We start from the raw sequence: 18,492 nt of genomic DNA, 5'->3' as shown, positions 1-18,492 counted from the left end.
GGGGGGTGAGGAGGGCTGGGTAGCAGAAGGAACCCCTGTCTGGAAATCCAGATACCTGGGACTGTGCCTCAGCCCTGGCAGCCCCAGCCTTGAGACTTGAGAAAGCCCTCCCCTCCAGGGCCAGAGGTGTCTTGCAGGTTCCCCTGCCCAAGAAAGGCTAAGGTCAGATCTTTTGTCTGGACCAAAGGCTATGAGGCTGCCGGCATGTTTGGGGCTCCAGCACCAACCACACAGACTCTCACAACAGCCTCATATGTGGTCACCCTGACCTCACATCAGGCTGGGAAAAACCACAGCCACCCACCCAGAAGATAACTGCGGAGGGAGAATGGATACCTTGAAGGATGTTCGGGAAGGTTTCCTCAAGTGTACTTGTGGCTCGACCACTCACTCACTGCTGTAGGACCTGGGACAGTTGGCACACAACCCCCCTCTATCTTACCTCGCCCCACAACCCCCCTCTCCCCCACACACACCCTGTCAGTAATGGGAAGGATGTGAGCTGGGTGAGTGCTGAGGAGCCTCATCTTCTCCAGCTATGATAGGCTCTGATTTGGGGACCTCTGCAGTGAGTTTCCCCAACAGATAAACACTGTCTCAGGACCTCCAGAGTGCCTTAGAGACCCTGAAGTCTGGGCCAGGGGAGAGGGGCCCACAGGAAGGGAAGCCCTGGAAGTAGGAAGTTTCCCACCTCTGCCCTCAACTCTGGGGCACCTTTCCTGGGACGTGAAAGACCCTACAGTGGGGGGGAAGGAAGCCAACGGAAGCTACCACCTCAGCCTCGGGATCATCAGCTCAAGGATGCCCCAATGGCCCCACCGTGACCCTGTCCACCACCTCGTGCCAGGTGGCTATCCACGTCCTTTCTTTTTCTCTGCACTTTCTGCTCCTTTCCTCCTCCGACCTACCCCCCCCCCCCAGCCTCATCCCCAGAGTGAAAACAGCAGGGTCACTCAACCCCGCGGAGCCTCAGTCTCCCCACCTGTGAGCGCCCGTGACAGCAGCACACGACGCCTCTCATCTTACCGAGCATTAGTGCGCCTGAATGAGCGACCACTGGCGCAAGGGCGGAGCGCGGACCGCACACAATGGGCGCTCAATAAGTGCCCGTTTTCTCCCTCCCCCCGTCCCGCGCCCCCTCGCGCCCCGCGCCCGCCCGCAGCCCGCCGCGCCGCCGGGGGGCGGGAGCCGCCTCAGCCCGGCCTTCGGGGCTCTCACCTGCAGCGCTCGGCTCCCGCCGGCCGGGGGGCACAGGGGCCCCGTGTTCTCTTCGGGGCGAGCGCCAAGCCCCTGGCCGGGGACAGCAGAAAGGTGGCAGCTTCGGCTCGCAGCAGCACCCGGGGCCGGTTCAGTCCGACTGTCCAACCCGACGGTTCTCGGGGCGCTTGACCCGGGCCGGGGCGTCCTGGGCGCCCGCCGCTCCCCAGCCGAGGCACCGGGTCGGAAGCAGCTGAAGGTCCAGGTCTCGTGGGAACAGAAGCTGGGGGCGTCCGGGCCCCTTTGCACTCGGTCGGGGTCCTGGGGACAACCTGCCTTAACCCCGGGCGGAGGGCTGGGGGCTCCGACACACACTATAAAAGGCTGGGAGCGAGCCCGCAACCACGGATCCGTATGGTTGGCCAGGGGGGTCCCGCCCAGGGGCACAGAATCAGGGTCGGGGGCTCGGGGAGTCCCGGCCACTACGCCCCGGACCGTGGGGCTGGAAGCGTCCGGGCGCGGAACCCCGGGCCGGGGCAGGCGGGGCCGGTCAGGACGCCGGCAAGCGGCCGCGGCGGCGGGAGCCCGGCGGGAAGTCTTCCCCAGGTCGGGACTCGGCTCCTCTGCAAAATGGGGCGGACCTCGGCGCGGCGGGCGACTCCGGAGCTCCGGGCCGCGGCTCCACTTCCTCCTCTTCCCTCGGCTCGCGCGCCGCTCGCTCAGCCCCGCGCCGCAGCCGCCGCCACCCCCGCCGCTGTCATGCCGGCCGCCCACCCCCACAGGAGCTGCGGGCGAGCGGAGCTGAGCCCAGGCAGCGCCGCCCCGCGCCCCAGAGCCAGCGAGCGCGGTCCCTCCCGAGCGGGGCGGAGCCGGCGCAGGCCCCGCCCTCAGCCCGGACCAGGGGCGGGGAGCGGGGCGCTCTCCAGGTGCCCTCCCTCCTCCCGCGCCGTCCAGCCCCAGGAGCCAATGGGAGAGCGGGAAGAGAGCGGAGCTCTGAGACACGTGGGCTTTACCTTGGAGAGGGCGGGGCCCACCGTGGAGAGGAAAGCTCGCGAGGGGACGAAGCTGAGGACCGCGGCGGTTTAAAGAGCCGAGCCGGAGGGAAAGGGTGACCTGGGGGCCCGCGTGGAGAGGGGCTCAAAGGGGAGGCAGAAGAGAAACGAACTGACACGTCTGGGGCGGGGGCGCGGGGACTGCCCTATGCGGGTGAGAGGGAGTCATGGGATAGGAACTGGGGTCGGGGGAGGGAAAGAACCAGGACGGGGGTGGCTTATCCGAGGTAGTGGAATCCCCAGGATTAGGTGGAGCCCCCCGGAGCAGTGAGACAGCTCTCACGATACTCCTCTCCCTCCCCAGCTTCTAGGGCTCAGCGTGAGGAAGTGAGTGTGGGACACTGAAAAATCCAGATTTCAGGAAGCGGTAAAAAAATAAGTTTTTGAAAACAGAGCGAGCCCGGCCAGGCGTGGCCCAGCGGTTAAGCGTCGACCTAGGATCCAGGTGATCAGGGTTCGATTCCCGGTCAGGGCACATGCCCGGGTTGCAGGCTGCAGCCAATCAATGACTCTCTCATCATTGATGTTTCTAGCTCTCTCTCTCCCTCTCCTTTCCTCTCTCTGAAATCAATAAAGATATATTTTAAAAAAAGAAAATAGAGCAAGGGTCTTTCTTAAGCATTTCCCCCTTCTCAGCCTCACATGCTAGGAGTGTCATTATCAGCAGAGGATTGTGAGTGACCTTTTTGCCCTCTGCTCCCAAACCTCCCAAAGGGCCTTGGGGCAAGAGCTGTGTCTGATTTATATCTATGGAGTTGCCAGTACCCTGCTCAGGGTGAGGCGTAGAGCAGACATTGCAGGGTTTTAATGTCAGAAGGAGCAAATGTTGACTGAATGACCTGGGGAGCAAAGGAACAGAGGCGGTACAATACAGCTTTTCTGTAAGCCTCGTACCCACCTTATGCAGTAGGTACCGATTTCACTGGTGCAGACACTAAAGCATCCAGAGGCCAAGTGATGTTCTCAAGACCATATAGCTGGCACAGGATTTTATCCACTTTTCACTGTAGCATTCTAGGGCAAAGCTGTGTGGCTTCAAACAGGTTACTGGACCTCCCTGAGCCTCTGGCACTTCATCTGTAAAAGGGCAGTAAAGATGCTACTACTTTGCAAGGACTAGGCAGGCACCAGGCTTCAGAAGGTGGAGGGAAGTATATTCTTGGCAGAGGAAACAGCATGTGCAAAGGCATGGCATCTAAAAGAATACCTTTGGGGACCCCTGGCCTCTTCTGCAGGAATTAGGAGAGGTTTCACTGAAGGAGTGATAGGCAGGCTCAGGCCAGATGTAGGAGTCAGCTAGGTTAGGAGGGAACCTCAGGGAATGGGCAGTGCTCTGCGCAGAGAGGCAAGTCTAAGGCAAAATCCTGGAGGTAAGGGAAAACATCGCTTTGTTGGGGAACCCACACAAGTTCAGTGTGACTGGAGCTCTCAGGGCAGGGACAGCTGAACCAATGGGAAGAGAAGAGTATGAAGAGGTAGGGGGTCCAGACAGAAGGGAGTTTGGACTTTATTCTAGGGGCCAAAAATTATGCTGGGCTCTTGCTCTTGACCCTGAACTCAGCAGAGTTATGCTGAGGCCTCAGTCTTGAAGACCCTGAGTCTGGGCTCACTGGTTATCAGAGGGGTGTCCTGGGAAGTTTTTAAGCCAGGTACTGATATGGGAAAGACAGAGCTTTGTAGGGAAACCAGGTAGCCTGAAAACACTTAAAGCCCACAAAAGGCAAATGGTGTGGGGCCTGCAAGGTTAAGGGTTGGAGTGCTCAGGGAGTCCTGGACTCAGAGGCTCTGTCCCTTCTCCCCTTTCGAATGTGCCAGCCTTTGAGTATGATTGGAAGCACAAGGAAGAAGCTGAGCTGGAGGCTGAAGTCCAGGCTGGGGTGTGTTCTCTCCTAGCTAAACCCAGGGTTGGAGGTGGGCAGGTTGGCCCCAGGAAGCTTGTACTAGTGGCTGCGGCCCAAGGGCTGGTAGGAGGCTATTTTGCCTTATGTGTTGAGCTTGGTAATGCTGCTAAGAAACCTTGTAACTTCTCCCTCTGTTTAGAACCTTCTGTGGCTCCCATTTGTCAGCATGATCAAGTTCTAAGTCCCTAGCCTCGTGTTCCAGACCCTCCATTATTGCTTTCTGCCAACCCCACCAGCCTCATCTTCCAATCACTTTCCCCTCACACCAAACTCAGATCCATCCACAAGCAGGATGCCATCTCTCCATATGGTTGCTCCTGCTGGTTCCCTTGTCTGGGGACGATGTTCCCCTCTCTCCTGAGTCAATTCCTCCTTCCCTGCTGGTCTGAAGGGATGAAACTTCAGGGCAGATGTCCATCTTCCTTTTCACTGCTGTATCCTTGGAGCGTGGCACATAGTAGGTGCTCAGTAAGTAATTGTTGAATGAATGTTCCATTTCTCAAATCGAGTGTCTCCTCTAAGACTTCCTGGACTCCTCTAGTAAGTCCGCCTCTCAGCTTGAAGGCTCTGTAATTATGTCTTTCAGGTCTAGTTGGCCCCCCAACTCTGGCAGTGTGTTCCCACCCCCCACACTCCCTACCCAGCAGAGTGCCGGCTGGCCCTTCTAAGACCTCAGCACTGGGAGATGAATGAGGCTCCAGAGAGCAGTTCTCTGCCGCCCCTGCTGTGGGAGCCTCCTGAGCGGGTCAGATGAGCAGAATAAAAAGAAGGCTTTCAGAACAGACCCTCCATGACCCCTGAGGCCCCAGAGAGGAGTGCCCAAGGTCGCCATGGGGTGACCAGCAAACAGTTCTTAAACGCCCACATTCACCCTCTGGCTCCCCTCCCAGCAGGAGGAAGTCTCCTGACCTGGGAGAATCAGGCCTTTATGCTGCCAGAGAGGCTCATGAAACATGACAGAGGCATGGTCATGGTGGCTTGTCTGGGAGGGTGACTGAGGCTCCGAGGTGGCTCTGAACCTGGGCCTCTGGGGCTGATAGAAAAGGCCACCCTTGTTAGTCGGTGCCCCACCTCTCCGACAACCTTCCCTTCCTTATATTCTGGCCAGAGGAGAGTTAACATGAAGCTACTGCAGCCTCAGCTCTGCTGCACAGCTTCCTATTCTCATGGGAAATAAACATCCGACATTTATACTAGGAATTTGGAACTCTCTTAAGTAGGGCCACCAAATTGTACAAAACTTTACGCCCCATGAGATTTGCTTCCAACAAATCCTTACGTGCGCTCGTTATGTTCAGGCCCTGTGCTGGGTGCTGGCAGGGGACACCGTGGAGCATCAGGCAGACGCAGCCTTGCCCTCCTGCGGCTCGCTGCCTGGTAGGGCTGCAGGCTCAGCTGAACTCAGTACAGCCTGCTTTCCTACCTGTGTGCCCCTGCCAGCCTGGAATCCTTTCCCCAGCTCTCCTGCCTAAGGGTGCCCCACTCAGCCACAGGAATTTTCTCCATCCTTCAAGGCCTAGGACACAAGTTGACCCCTCTGGGGAGCTTGCCTAACCAACTTCCCTGTGGGAAACACAGTATTGTCCACTGCAGCTGGTGACCCTGCAGGCTCTTTGTGCCTCTCTTGGGACATTGATTCCCCTTGGGGTTTGGGCTGTTTGTGGGTCAGTTTTCCCACCAGAGTGTAAGCTTCTAGAGGGCAAGGGATGGAGTGTTATTTCTATCTATGCCCCAAGCTCATCCCACATTTACCAATAATTTCTGAGCTGAACGGAAGTCTGAGACCAAACATTGGGCATCCAGGGGCAGGATGGTCAAGGACCCCCGTCTGAGGGCTCTGCAGTGGTGTATGCAGAGTGCCCTGTGAACACAGGTGGCTGCAGGGGGAGGGCAGGTGGGGTTGAGGGTGGCTTCACAAGGAAGGTGACACAAGTTTGGACACACATCCTAACCCAGTCACCTTCCCTCTCTATGCCTCAGCTTCCTGATGACTACCATTAACCAAAGAAATGCAACGGGACATCTTCATTTGGCTGCCTCTGCTGCCCCCTGCTGGCTAATACTGGTTGGTGCTGAATAATAACACTGGAGCTCTGGTTTTCAAACTTTTGTTTCAGGACTCTTTTCATAGCCCCAAATTATTGAAGATCCGAGAGAACTTCTGTTTATATTGGTATTTAAAGTATTAAAAATTAAAATGGAGACATTAGAAATATTTAAGTAAGTAATTTAACAATAGCAATCTTACTAAATGTTAACTCATTTTTTTTGAAAAATACATTTTCCAAACAAAAAATTATTGAGAAGACTGGCACTGTTTTATATGTTTACAAATTTCTTTAATTCTTGGCCTAATAGAAAACAGCTGGATTCTCATACCTGCTTCTGCATTCAATTAGGAAATATATTGTTTTGGTTGACGTTTACAAAGATAATACAGACATATGTAGTTAGAAAAGGGGTGTGCTTTAATGGTCTTTTCAAATAATTGTGCCTATTCTTCATTGATACTAACCCAAACTTGACAAATTTCTTGAAGATTAGTTGATATTAGAATCTGAAACCATGTCAATGAAATTTCCTTTCTCAGTTACATTAAAAATCCATTTTGCTCTTTGAATGTGTCTTTTACCCATGCATGATGTTGCAACAGCATGCATTGGACATTTGAGGGGGGAATGGTTCACCAACTTATGCAGATCTTTCAAATATTGATTTCATTATGTAACATTAAAAAATCAAATTTGTTGGTGTCACTACCACTGATCTCATCAGAAAAGTTAAGTTCAGGCATACCTCACTTTATTGCCCTTTGCTTTACTGCCCTTTGCAAATCTTGTGGGTTTTTAAAAGAAATTGAAAATAAGACCCTTCACCAGCAAAAAATTTTATGACTTGTTGAAAGCTCAGATGATGGTTAGCACTTTTTTTAGCAATAAAGTATTTTTAAAAATTAAGATGTGTACATTGTATTTTTAGACATAATGCTATTGCCCACTTAATAGACTACAGTATACTGTAAGGAAACCAAAACATTCATGTGACTTTAGTGTGATATTCACTTTACTGCAGTGGTCTGGAACCAAACCCACTTTGTCTCTGAGATACGCCTGTACTGGGAAGCTGTCAAGCTTACAGTGGTTAATACAAGTTTCCCAAAATTCTAATTCTCACAAAAAGCTTGAATTTTATCACTAGCAACAAATGTCAGTTTATCTTGAAATGACAGGCTCACTTTATTCATTTTTGAGAAAATATCTGCCAGGTACTCAGTCTGGATAACTATAATTTATCTCTCACTATTTCTTTCAAATAAAAATGGTGTTCAGCTCACAATTCAAACCATCGCACAAATGCTTTCCCAGGAGAAGACCATCATGCTTTTGTCCGCAGCAGAAGTGCCTAACGATAATTCCTATATTGTCACACAGGACAGTTAAAAGATGTGCAATTAAGAGTCAATATATCGTGAATTAAGTAAATGTTATTGCTTTCCCAACGACTCTGTTGAGTGGCGCTGGCGGTGTCTTACTGAGGGCCGGCAGCAAAGACTGCGATGCCTTCTAGCACACTTCGGGCGCTGCCCTGTTTCATGCCGAGGCGCCGGCAGGTGGCCACACTGCTTTCGCACCATCTACGTAGGAAACGTCACCCCAGTGGAAAGGGCCAGTGATGCCTTAGTGTCATTATAAAAGAGCATGAACCTCGCGGATCCCCCGAAAGGGTCTGGTGTCTGCTCTGGAGTGTATGTTGTGTACTAGGCATGGGCCAAGCGTTTTACTCTCTTAGAAAACATATTGTGGGAACAAATAACAAGTGCTGGGGAGGATGTGGAGAAGAGGGAAGCATGGTGCACTGCCGATGGGAATGTAAATTCGTGCAGCCACTGTGGAAAACAGTACGGAGATCCCTCAAAAAATTAGAAATAGGACCACCACATGACCCAGTGATCCCACTTCTGGCTATTTATCAGAAGGAAACAAACGCTAATTCAAAAAGGTATATGCAGCCCTATGTGCGTTGCGGCATTGCTAGTAACAGGCAAGATACGAAAGGAACCTGAGTGTCCATCAACAGACGAGTGGATAAAGAAGATGTGGTCCATATTGCAATGGGATATTACTCGGCAACAAAAACCAATGAAATCTTGCCACTTGCAATAACACAGATGGATATGACACTAAGTGAAATAAGACAGAGAAAGACAGATATTGTATAATCTCACTAGTATGTGAGAAACAAATAAATAAATAAAAACAAATAAATGAATAAAAACAGAAACAGACTTATAGAGAACAAGCTGAAGGTTGCCAAAGGTGGGGGAGGAGATGGGGGATGGGAATAAAGAAAAAGAAAAACATACCTTTGGGTAGTCAAAGAAAAGATTATTGGGATAATGAAATTTATCAAAGTGGTTACAAAGCTATTGATCAGTTCATATTCAAGGATAAGAATAATAAACTAGAAAAATGTTAAGTACTTACTAAAAATTACCCACAAAAAATAAAAAATAGAACTCTAGCTCTGGTTGGTATTCCAAGTGGTTAGAGCATGGTCCTGATGTGCCAAGGTTGCGGGTTCGATCCACCAATGAATGCATAAATAAGTGGAACAACAAATCGATGTTTCTGTCTCTCTCCCCCTCTCTCTCCAAAATCCATAAATAAATTGTAATAAATAAATAAAACTCTAAAAAAATATTGTGGTAAAACACAAAATATAGCATAAAATTTACATTTTCACCATTTTTGAGTGTACAGTTCAGTGGCATTAAGTATATACATATTGTGCTACCATCGCCACCATCCATCCCCAGAACTTCCCATTCTGTAGAACTGAAATTCGGTACCCATTAAACAGTGACTCCCTATTTCCTCACCCAACGCTGCAGGTAGGTCCTCCCACTGCACCCCATCACCCAGGCATCAGCCGGAGGCAGATTACTTAGCAGAACACAGGAGACGATGAAGAAAAGTGCCTAGCTCTGTGCTCTGGGATGACAGGTGGCTGTTATAATAAAAGCAGCGGTGAGGAGACACCCAGGGAAAAGTTTTGAGCAGAGGGTGACATGGGCAGACATTTTAGGGACTTCACTGTGTGGAAGGTGGAATTGAAGGAGTGAGAACAGAGGCAGCAAGAAAGTGAGACAGGTACCAAAATCTGGGGAGAAGGGATGAAGGTTTGGTCCATCTGGGAAGGAGCAATGGGGATGTGGAAGACAGGCTGGCTGGGAAAACAGTGGCACCGCTCAGCCGCTGGAGGTCTGGCCACTCCTGCCTTTGAGCGCTGGGCCCTGAATGCTCTGAGTGAGGCTTTGGAAGGGTCCTTTCTAGGACTGACCGCCGTGCCAAAGGACAGTGCAGGGCTCCATGTCCACGAATTATTAAAAATTTCAAAATGGTGACACCAGAGTATTAAATCAAGAGCAGAGCCCTGGCCAGTGTTGCTCAGTTGGTTGAAGGTTGTCCATGCACTGAGAGGTCGCTGATTCGATTCCCGCGCAAGGGCACATGCCCGAAATGTGGGCTCAGTCCCCACTAGGGGGCGCGCGGGAGGCAGCAGATGGATGTTTCCCTTCCTTTCTCTCAAAATCAGTAACAAATCTTTTTTATTTTTAAAAAAATTTTATTTTTAATATATCTTTATTGATTTCAGAGAGAAGAAGGGAGAGGGAGAGAAAGAGATAGAAACATCAATGATGGGAGAGTCATTGATCGGCTGCCTCCTGCACACCCCCGACTGGGGATCTAGCCCACAACCAGGCATGTGCCCTGACCTGGAATCGAACCGGGAACCAAATCAGGACTTGAACTGCGATCTCCTGGATCCTAGGTCGATGCTCAGCTGAGCCACGCCCGGCCGGGGCAACAAATCTTTTTTAAAAAAGCTATTTATTAAAAATTTTTTTAAAAATCAAGAACAGAGTCCTTAGCTTAGGGCCACCAGATTTAAGAGGTGGAAAAAAAAGAGGACTCTCGGTTAAAGTTGAATTTCAGATAAACAATGTTTTAGTATAAATGTGTTTAGTGCAGTACGTGCAATAAAAAACTTTTGTTGTGTGGACAAAAAAGGAGACACATACTAAACCTGACAATCTCAGGGAGGCCCACGTGGCAGCCTTACAAACTCAGAGACTGAAAGTAACCACATAGTATGGTCTGAAATTAAAACTTTCTAACTAAAAGCAAGTCGTGGAGGGTAGTCATGTCCTTGGCCGGAATCTTTCTTGACAAAAGGTCAATCTTGACATTAACTGAGCCTATTGTGTTTTTGCATCTACAATAACATACCTTTGAAACCTCAGAGTAATTTCCTTTTTCCAGATCCCTCAGGGCACAACCTCCCACCAGAATAAAAGCCCACAGAGCCCCTCATTACTATCTTGCTCCGCCACAAGCCATCTCTATGTGCTGTGAATGTTCATTAACTATCCTATACCCACCAATGTAAAAGAAGCATGTGTCTACCACTTTACTCATCCAATCTCAGCGATTTCCCCGCTTTACTTTCTTCCATCTCCCTCATCTATTACCAGTGGATTTCATGTCGCCCCCTTATGTCTTCTCCTTTGGTTATGATATATAAAATAAGTGGTAAAACTGCCATTTTGTCAATCTGTTGATATTTTGCTCTCCGGCAACTGTCAGTTTGGCTCAAATAAGCTCATAAAAATTCTTTACAGATTTGGAGGTTTCTTACATTGACAGTTGTTTGCCTGAAATTCAACTTTAACTGGAAGTCCTAGATTTTAGCTGACAATCTTACCCAGTGGGTCCTGCTGTCTCTATTACCTGGGGCTCCTAGGAGATGGGCTCCCAAACCTTTAGCCGACATCAGAATTGCCTGGAGGGTTTGTTAAAACAGATTGCTGTGTCCACCCCCTTAAGTTTCTGATAAATAGGTCTGGGGTGGAGCTCAAGGATTTTCATTTCTAACAAGTTCCAAGGTGTTTCTGACACTGTTGGTCCTGGGGCCACACTCTGAGAACCACTGTTCTAGGGTCTATTACTCTCCTGAAGCCCACAAGTAGGACGCAGAAAAATGCAGTGACCCAAAGTTGCCACCAGAGGGTAGAAGCGCCCTCTAGTCAGGCCTAAGTCGGGCGCACCCAATCTTGAGGCTAAACTTACATCTTCGCTGAGTGTTTGCTCTGTGCCTGACCATGTCCAGGGCCCTGGCTGTAACAAAAATATGGGTCATACTCAGTGCCTGACCTTGAGGAGCTCAGGGTCTGCAGAAAGACAGAGGGGTTAACTGGCCATTACAATTGGTGCTGAGGTGGTGGGAAGCGGAGTGGGGTGGGGTGGGGTGGGGTGGGGAGGCTGTGGGAGACCAGAGGAGGCTGGGGGTGGTAGTCAGGCAGGCTTCCTAGAGGAGCTTGTCTCCTGAACCACAAATAAGAGTCACCCAGGTGGGGATAAGAGGAAGAAGGGCATTCTGGGCACTGGAATTCACAAGTGCAAGGGCACACAGGCTGGGAAGTGTCAGGCGTGCTCAAGGAATAGTGCAGAGACCGGGATGGGAGTTAGTGGGTAAATACCTGGTAAGGCTGACAGGGGTTTGGCTGGATCCTGAGGGTCTCAGGGAGCCCTGGGGGCGTTAACTAGAAGGTGTGTTAGAATGATCCCCTGGCAACTGTGAGGAGGAAAGACCAGGGGCAGGGAAGCTAGTGAGGAGGCTGGTGCAACAGTCCAGGAAGAGGTGAGCAGAGGAAGCAAGAATGGCGACAGTGTCTCATTCACTCATTCATCCATTCATTGCACACTTTATGGAACAAAGTCTCTGAGCTAAGCCCTGGGCTGAGTGCTGGGACTTGGTGATCAAGACAGTTCCTGGCCTTCTCAGAAAGCTTACATTCTAACAGCAAAGGCCACCATCCAGAAGCCAGTGGCACATTGAGCCAGCCAGTGACAGCTGAGGGACCAGCACAAGGGATGCTAAGGAAGACAAATGGCAGGGTCTGGGTAGTGGTGGGGGGTGGGAGGCATCTCTCAGGAGAGCCCCTGACCTGGGCACCCTGACCTAGTGAGCACAGAAGCCTCATTCAGCCAGACCCTAATGCCCTCCCCACCATAGCCCAGAGCTAACAATAAGGCCATTGAAGGCTGCTGCCACTGCTTGAGGTCCAACCTCTCCTGCCCCCATCCTCCCTCAGCCACACAATCCTGGCCTTCAGCAAGGAAGAAAGAGCAGGATTATAAGCAGGTACCAGGAGCTGGGCGCATTCTTCCACCAGAGTCAGTCTGCCCCCAGCTCCAAGTGATCACCTGGGTGGGAACCTTCTTCAAACATCCAGGGCTCTCGTTCTAAGCATGTGAAGGTCGGCCAGCTAGCAGCAGGGGGATGGAGGAGATGACCTGAAGTGCCAAAGGGATGCTCTATAAGGGCTGTTTTGGATGCTCAGGGTCCATGGAGTATACCACACTTGTCTTCAGAGGCGGAACTGACCCCATGGAGGAAGTTGATTAAAATCAAGCTAACTGTAGCATTACTTTCTAGAAGAGTGGCCTTCTTGCTGTTCCAGGACCATGCCCAGTTCATTCTAGCCATGGGGCCTTTGCACGCACAGTTCCCTCTGCTTGAGGTGCTCGCCTCCGATCCAAGGCCTTCACAGCATTGGCTTCTGTGGCAAGAAGAGTAATGGCCCCCAAAGGTGTCCATGTCCTAATTCCTGGAAATGTTAAGGGGACTTTGCAGATGTGATTAGAATATGGGTCTTGAGCCCTGGCTGGGTAGCTCAGTTGGTTGAAGCATCATCCTGATACCCCAAGGTTTTGAGTTTGATCACCAGTCAGGGTACATACAAGAATCAACCAATGGATGCGTCAATAAGTGGAACAACAAATTAACGTGTGTGTGTCTCTCTCTTTTTCTCTCCCTTCCAATAAATAAATAAATAAATAAATAAATAAATAAATAAATAAATAAATAAATAAATAAATAAATAAATAAATAAATAAATAAATAAATAAATAAATAAATAAATAAATAAATAAATAAATAAATAAATAAATAAATAAATAAATAAATGCTAGTTCCCTTTCTCCTATGCCTGGTTTGTGTGCCCAGACTGTCAGCTGTGCCCCTGGCGACCCCCTTCCCCCTCCAGTCCTCAACTTCTGAGTTCTTTTTCACAACTCTCAGTAACAGCTAAAGAGATGCGGAAACCAAGGCTCAGGGGGATCAGAGACTTGCCTGAAGTCACACACAGAGTCAAAGCCTGAGCACACGCCGGAGCCCAGGATCTGCCTCTCAGCCCGGCCTCTGCAGATGCTCGGCTCCTCCCTGCCCATTTGTTTCTCATCTTGTTCCAAAATGGGAAGCCTTGAGAGGGGCAGCTGTGTAGACAGCATCAGCTGGGGGCCCTCCCCCACTGCACGCGCGCGCACACACACACACACACACACACACACACACACACACACACACACACACACACAGGAACAAGGCTGAGGGCTCCCGGCCCTTCCATGAAAGGCGTGCTTCCCTCCTGAGTCAGAGCCAACCCAGAGCAGAGGGCTTGGGGGCCTGGCCGGGCTGCAGTCCAGAGCTCAGGCGGCCCTGAGAGCGCTCCCCCGCCCTGCTGGAGCCTCTGAGCCCGGCCTGCCCGGCTGCATCCCCTGGCAGGGCCTGACGATAGGCCCACGTCGCAGCAGCTCGGCCTGTCCCTGCGCCTCTCCTTCCCACCAGCCAATGGGGCCTGGCCGAGTGTACAGCTCCCGCTCGACCCACCCCACAGGCCACGGAATCACCGCACCACGCGGCAGCCTGGGCCCAGCCGTCGCAGCCGGGAGGCACAGAGGGGCTGCTGCTCCGTGGGGTGCTGCATGGCCCTGCCAGTTCCACTTTGATTTTCCTTCCTGGGGGTGGCAAAGGTGCCCCTCTACCTGGCATGGGCCTGTTTCTCCCCAGCCCCTGTCCTCTTTATCTTCTGTACCTGCTCCCAGCCACACCACCACCCCGTCGCATCCATTACTGTCTTGTGCCCTGGCTCTCAAATTGTCCTCTCCAGTAAAGTCTTCTCTCCTCAGGGCCAGACTCATGGGTGCTACAGCCTCCTGGAGGCCTCCAATTTGTAGGCAATGGAGCTTGCCGTCTTCCCTCAGACTCTCCACCTCAGGAAGGGGACCATTTCCCACCGGTTCCCCCAGGCTGAACCCACGAGAGCCCTCCTCCCTCCTTCTCCTGGGTCCCCTCTAGCCCCATGGCTCCTGCCCAGGTCCAAGCACTAGCATCTCACTCTAGGTTATTGTGACATTCTCCCCTCTGACCTACCTATGCCACTCTCCATTCAACAGGCAGAGAGCCCCTTTTAAAATGTCAACGTGCCCAGTCATTTCCCTGCTAAAGTGCCTTCGGGAGGAAGCTCTGAGCTTGGTCCTCGGGCTCCCACTAGTGGCCTGCCCATCTTCTGTAGCTTTACCCACACAGACCCTGCCCCCTTGTGTGGTGACTTCGTGGGGACTCTTGCCTACCTGTCTGCCTCGGCTGCTTCTCAAGAAATCCTATAAGGGTCCAGCTCATTTGAGCCTGCGGCCTAAAGCCAGCAGGCCTGTGGTGGGGAATGCCGGTCTACCAGAGGGGCTCCAACCCTAGCTTCCCGTCTTCCCCAGAGCTGCAGTGAGGGGTTGGAGCCCCAGATCCCCAGCCCCCACTCAGATCTTTACCTCTCACTGATGTTTCTTTTCTATTCAGTTTTTTAATTTAAAAAAACAGATTATAAAACTAAATATGCTATTGGAGCAGAGATGAGAAAATATGGATAATGTATATTCTCATCTTCAAAGATAAATAGTATTAAACCATGTAAGAATATTTCTGGCCCTGGCCAGATAGCTCCGTTGGTTAGAGCACCATCCTGATACGCCAAGTTTGTGTGTTTGATCCCCAGTCAGGGCGCGTACAAGAATCAACCAGTGAATGTGTAAATAAGTAGAACAACAAATCGACGTTTCTTCCTTTCTCTCTCTCTCCCTCTCTCTCCCCACTTCCCCCTTTCTGTCTCTAAAATCAATCAATAAAAATTAAATTAAGATAAAAGAATAGTTTCTTCTTTACTCACCTGGCAGGGGAGATGCCATGATCACGAAGGTGGTTTTCCTAGGGTGAGGCTTATCCATTGCACCCCGGATGTGCTAACCCTGCAATTTCCCCAAATGTGGGAAACTCGACTGCATAATCTGTAGTAGTAGTGGGGGACAGCATTCGTGCTCTCCCTTAAACAATAAATAAAAGGGGGGAAAAATATTTCCTTCTGGCCTTTTTCTCCATTATTAATACACATTTACTGGGGGAGGGGGACCTCCAAATAGCAGGAATGTTTTTAAAATTAAGTGGTGTGGACAAAAAAAAAGGAGTTCTATGAAAAGTAACCTCAGGGTGACCTGATCCTAAACCCTAAATGGGATTTATAACATATAACTACTTTTTTTTTAAATTCTCACCCAAGGATATCCATTGTTTTTCAGAGAGTGGAAGGCAGGGAGGGAGGGAGAGAGAGAGAGATGAGAGTAGAATACCAGACTTCCAACTTCTGGGCTGTGCCCTTTCCCTATCCCCTTTGGGTCTCTGACAGTGTACAGGTACTTATTTGGCATCTGTGCCCTCTGTGGTGCATTTGTGTTGCTAGAATTAAGCAGACATGTGTGGGGGGCAGAGAGAGAGACCGGAGAGGGAGAGAGTGTTGATCGCATGAAGGGGCCCCAGTGGGTGGGTAGACGTGTGTGCCGAAGTGTCTTGTGGGTGTGTGTCGAAGGAGTTGTGTCAGGCATGTGGAGGCTCTGTGACTTCTCTCAGCACTAGGATTGTGGCGGGCCAGCTCTGGGAGGAGTCAGGGAGGGATTAGATGGATACCCGCCTACCCTCACGCTGGCCTCCCACCCTCCAACGTGGCAGTTTACAGGACAGCCCTTTCTGTTGGAAGGCTCTACACTCTGACAGACAGAATCAGAGATTGCAGAAATTGCGTTTCCTTGACTCATGCTTTGGGCTTCGAGCACATTCTTGGCTCCTGACCAGTATCTCAAAGAAGAACTGCCTGAGGTGGCCCTGGCTAGCCAAGGGAGGGGGTCAACTGGTTACAGGAGCCTTTCTGGGCCCCAGTTCTATCACATGTGAAAGGACAAAGGGATCACACTTCCTTTCATTAACGTTCTATAATTCAAAGTGAGATTCTGTTCAGGGTGCCCAGCCCAGGGCCTGGCCTCGGCAAAGTGCACCATAAATGTTCCTTCCTCTCCTCCCCTCCTCTACCTCCCCAAGGACAAGCAGACCTAGTTCAAATCCTGACTGCAACTTTGCCGTATGCCCCTGGACACACTTAGACTCGCTGAGCCTCAGTTTTCTCAAGTTTAAAACGATATTTTTACTTAACCTGAAAGTATTCAATATGATAATATGAATGTACTAGGCACTTAAATAATGTTAGTTTTCGTCCTACAATTCCATAGGGTGAAGTTCACTGCATGAATTTCTCCATTGACATCAAGGAAAGCTGCTTCTGTAATACCTGGCAGAACTGGGCAGTTAGAAGATGGGGGTAGGGTGGGGATCCAGAGTGTGGGCTCAGGCCCAGCTCCACCTCTGACTTGCTGTGTGACCTTGGGCAAATTTCTGCCCCTCTCTGGGCCTCAGTTTCCCTCTTTGTACAGTGTGAATACAGTTGAACTTGATGGCTTTCTATTTCCTGCCCACACCTCTTGGGACCTAGAGAATTTCCAGCCTAGCCCCAGTGGGAGGTGGGGAGAGGGCAGGAACAACTCCAACAGGGAGCTGAAGGCACTGGAGGAATCCAGACGTGAAGTGCTGGAGTTTCCTTGCATTTCAGACCTTCACCCCAGTCCAAAAAGAGTGCTTTTTCCAGAGAGTAAACCTGGGAGTATGGGGGAAGGGCAGCAGTCAGCAGGGCCTGAGCTGGGCTCAGAGCTAAGAATAATGTGGCAAAGGCTCTTGAAATTCTTTTTCGCTGATCTCGAAAATTTAAAGGAGCCTTACCTCCCTTTCTTCAGGGAGGCTGTGCTCAGAGCCCAGGAGGCTCAGGCAGCCACTTCCCATCACTAGTGAGTAAAGCATCATGGGCCACGCTTACCATGCCTCTTCTGGTGTGTCCTGTGCTAGGTACTGCAGGCTTGAAGTGGAAAGGAGAAGGCCCTGCCTGTCCAAAGTCTCCAGGGACAATACAGGGTGATGATACTGAGATAATGCAGCACAGAGGAGGCTTCTGACCCAGTCTGAGCTACAGCAGGGGTCTGATGAGGCTGGCAGAGGGTCTTTGGACCCAACCCCCTCCCTAGGCCTCAGCTTCCCTATCTGTAAATAGAGGGCATTGGTCCTTCCCACCGTGATCTTCTCGGATTCTGGATTTATTTTACAGCAGAGCCTCAGTTTATTCCTCCCCCCTTCCCCAGGGTTGTCACTGAGAGTCACAGCACTCAGCTTTCCCCTAAAGTGTTGGTGAGGCCTCAGAGAGCTAAAGATAGAAGATTATGGAAGAAGGAAATCTCTGTGGGATTTTGACCTTGAACCTGCTGGAAACCAAGGCAAACCTCTCCTTCATTCCACCAGCTTTCATGGACCCTCAACTCACTGGTTAATTATCATCTAAGGGCCAAACTGGGGGTGGGTGGTGGGGTAGAGGGTGGGGTCTGGCCTGGGACATAGATGGTTTTCTTGGATAGCAAGGACTTATCCTTATAAGCAATATATATCCTTAAAAACAATACACATTGAGGCAGGAAAGAAGCACATGAAAACCAGGACAGCTACCCCAAAGAGATGGCCACACCTTAAGGCTGGAAGATTTGTTATCAATCATACCTATTCTAAGAAAGAATCCTGGGCTGCCTTGTAGGGCATGAGCTCTGTCTGTGGAGGTACCTGGGTACTGGCCTTTTTGGGATACCACAGAGAGAACTTCTGCCCGGAGCTGTAGATAGGAATCCACAAACTCTGAGATGCCTTGCAGCCCAGAGTCCTTAATACTTTAATTCTAAGGTTCTTTGACTCTGAGATTCAACATTATAAGATTCCTTAGGTGGATTCAAAGATTTCATGGGGCTTTGAGTAAGATGTCATATTCTCTGATGATCACTTTAGGATTCAAGTAATCTCTGAATTTTTTACCCTGATTTGAAGAGTCCGAAACTCTTGGGATCTCAGATTTCCCACAGTCTTTGCAATCAGACTTTGAGCAACTGCCGCCTAACCCAGACTGAGAAGTTAGTCACTGCCACCAAGTTGGGGTGGCCAGAAAAGGCGATCTCCCACCTCTGCTGCCAGGGACCTAGATGATTCATCATCCCATTGCTGGACTCATTTGCTCCCTAAGATCCAGGGATACACCT

General features: G+C 50.6%; 1 protein-coding gene and 1 non-coding gene across 3 annotated transcripts in view; one reads left to right on the top strand and one right to left on the bottom strand.

The window, feature by feature from the left end:
• Positions 1-1,881, bottom strand: part of GDPD5 (glycerophosphodiester phosphodiesterase domain containing 5) — an 87,723-nt gene extending 85,842 nt beyond the window's left edge. For both annotated transcript variants that reach the window (XM_087821653.1, XM_087821654.1), the window contains exon 1: positions 1,219-1,881. The gene's annotated coding sequence lies outside the window, so the exon portion shown is untranslated. The remainder of the gene's footprint in view (positions 1-1,218) is intronic.
• Positions 1,882-15,204: 13,323 nt separating this feature from the next.
• On the top strand, positions 15,205-15,370 carry LOC148091972 (U1 spliceosomal RNA). Its single transcript, XR_015715367.1, has one exon. It is a non-coding gene; the product is annotated as a U1 spliceosomal RNA (small nuclear RNA).
• The last annotated feature ends 3,122 nt before the right edge of the window (positions 15,371-18,492 follow it).

This window comes from Miniopterus natalensis, chromosome 11 (genome assembly GCF_054644295.1).
Source record: "Miniopterus natalensis isolate mMinNat1 chromosome 11, mMinNat1.hap1, whole genome shotgun sequence".
Classification (NCBI taxonomy): domain Eukaryota; kingdom Metazoa; phylum Chordata; class Mammalia; order Chiroptera; family Miniopteridae; genus Miniopterus; species Miniopterus natalensis.
This window is presented reverse-complemented; position numbering and strand designations above follow the sequence as displayed.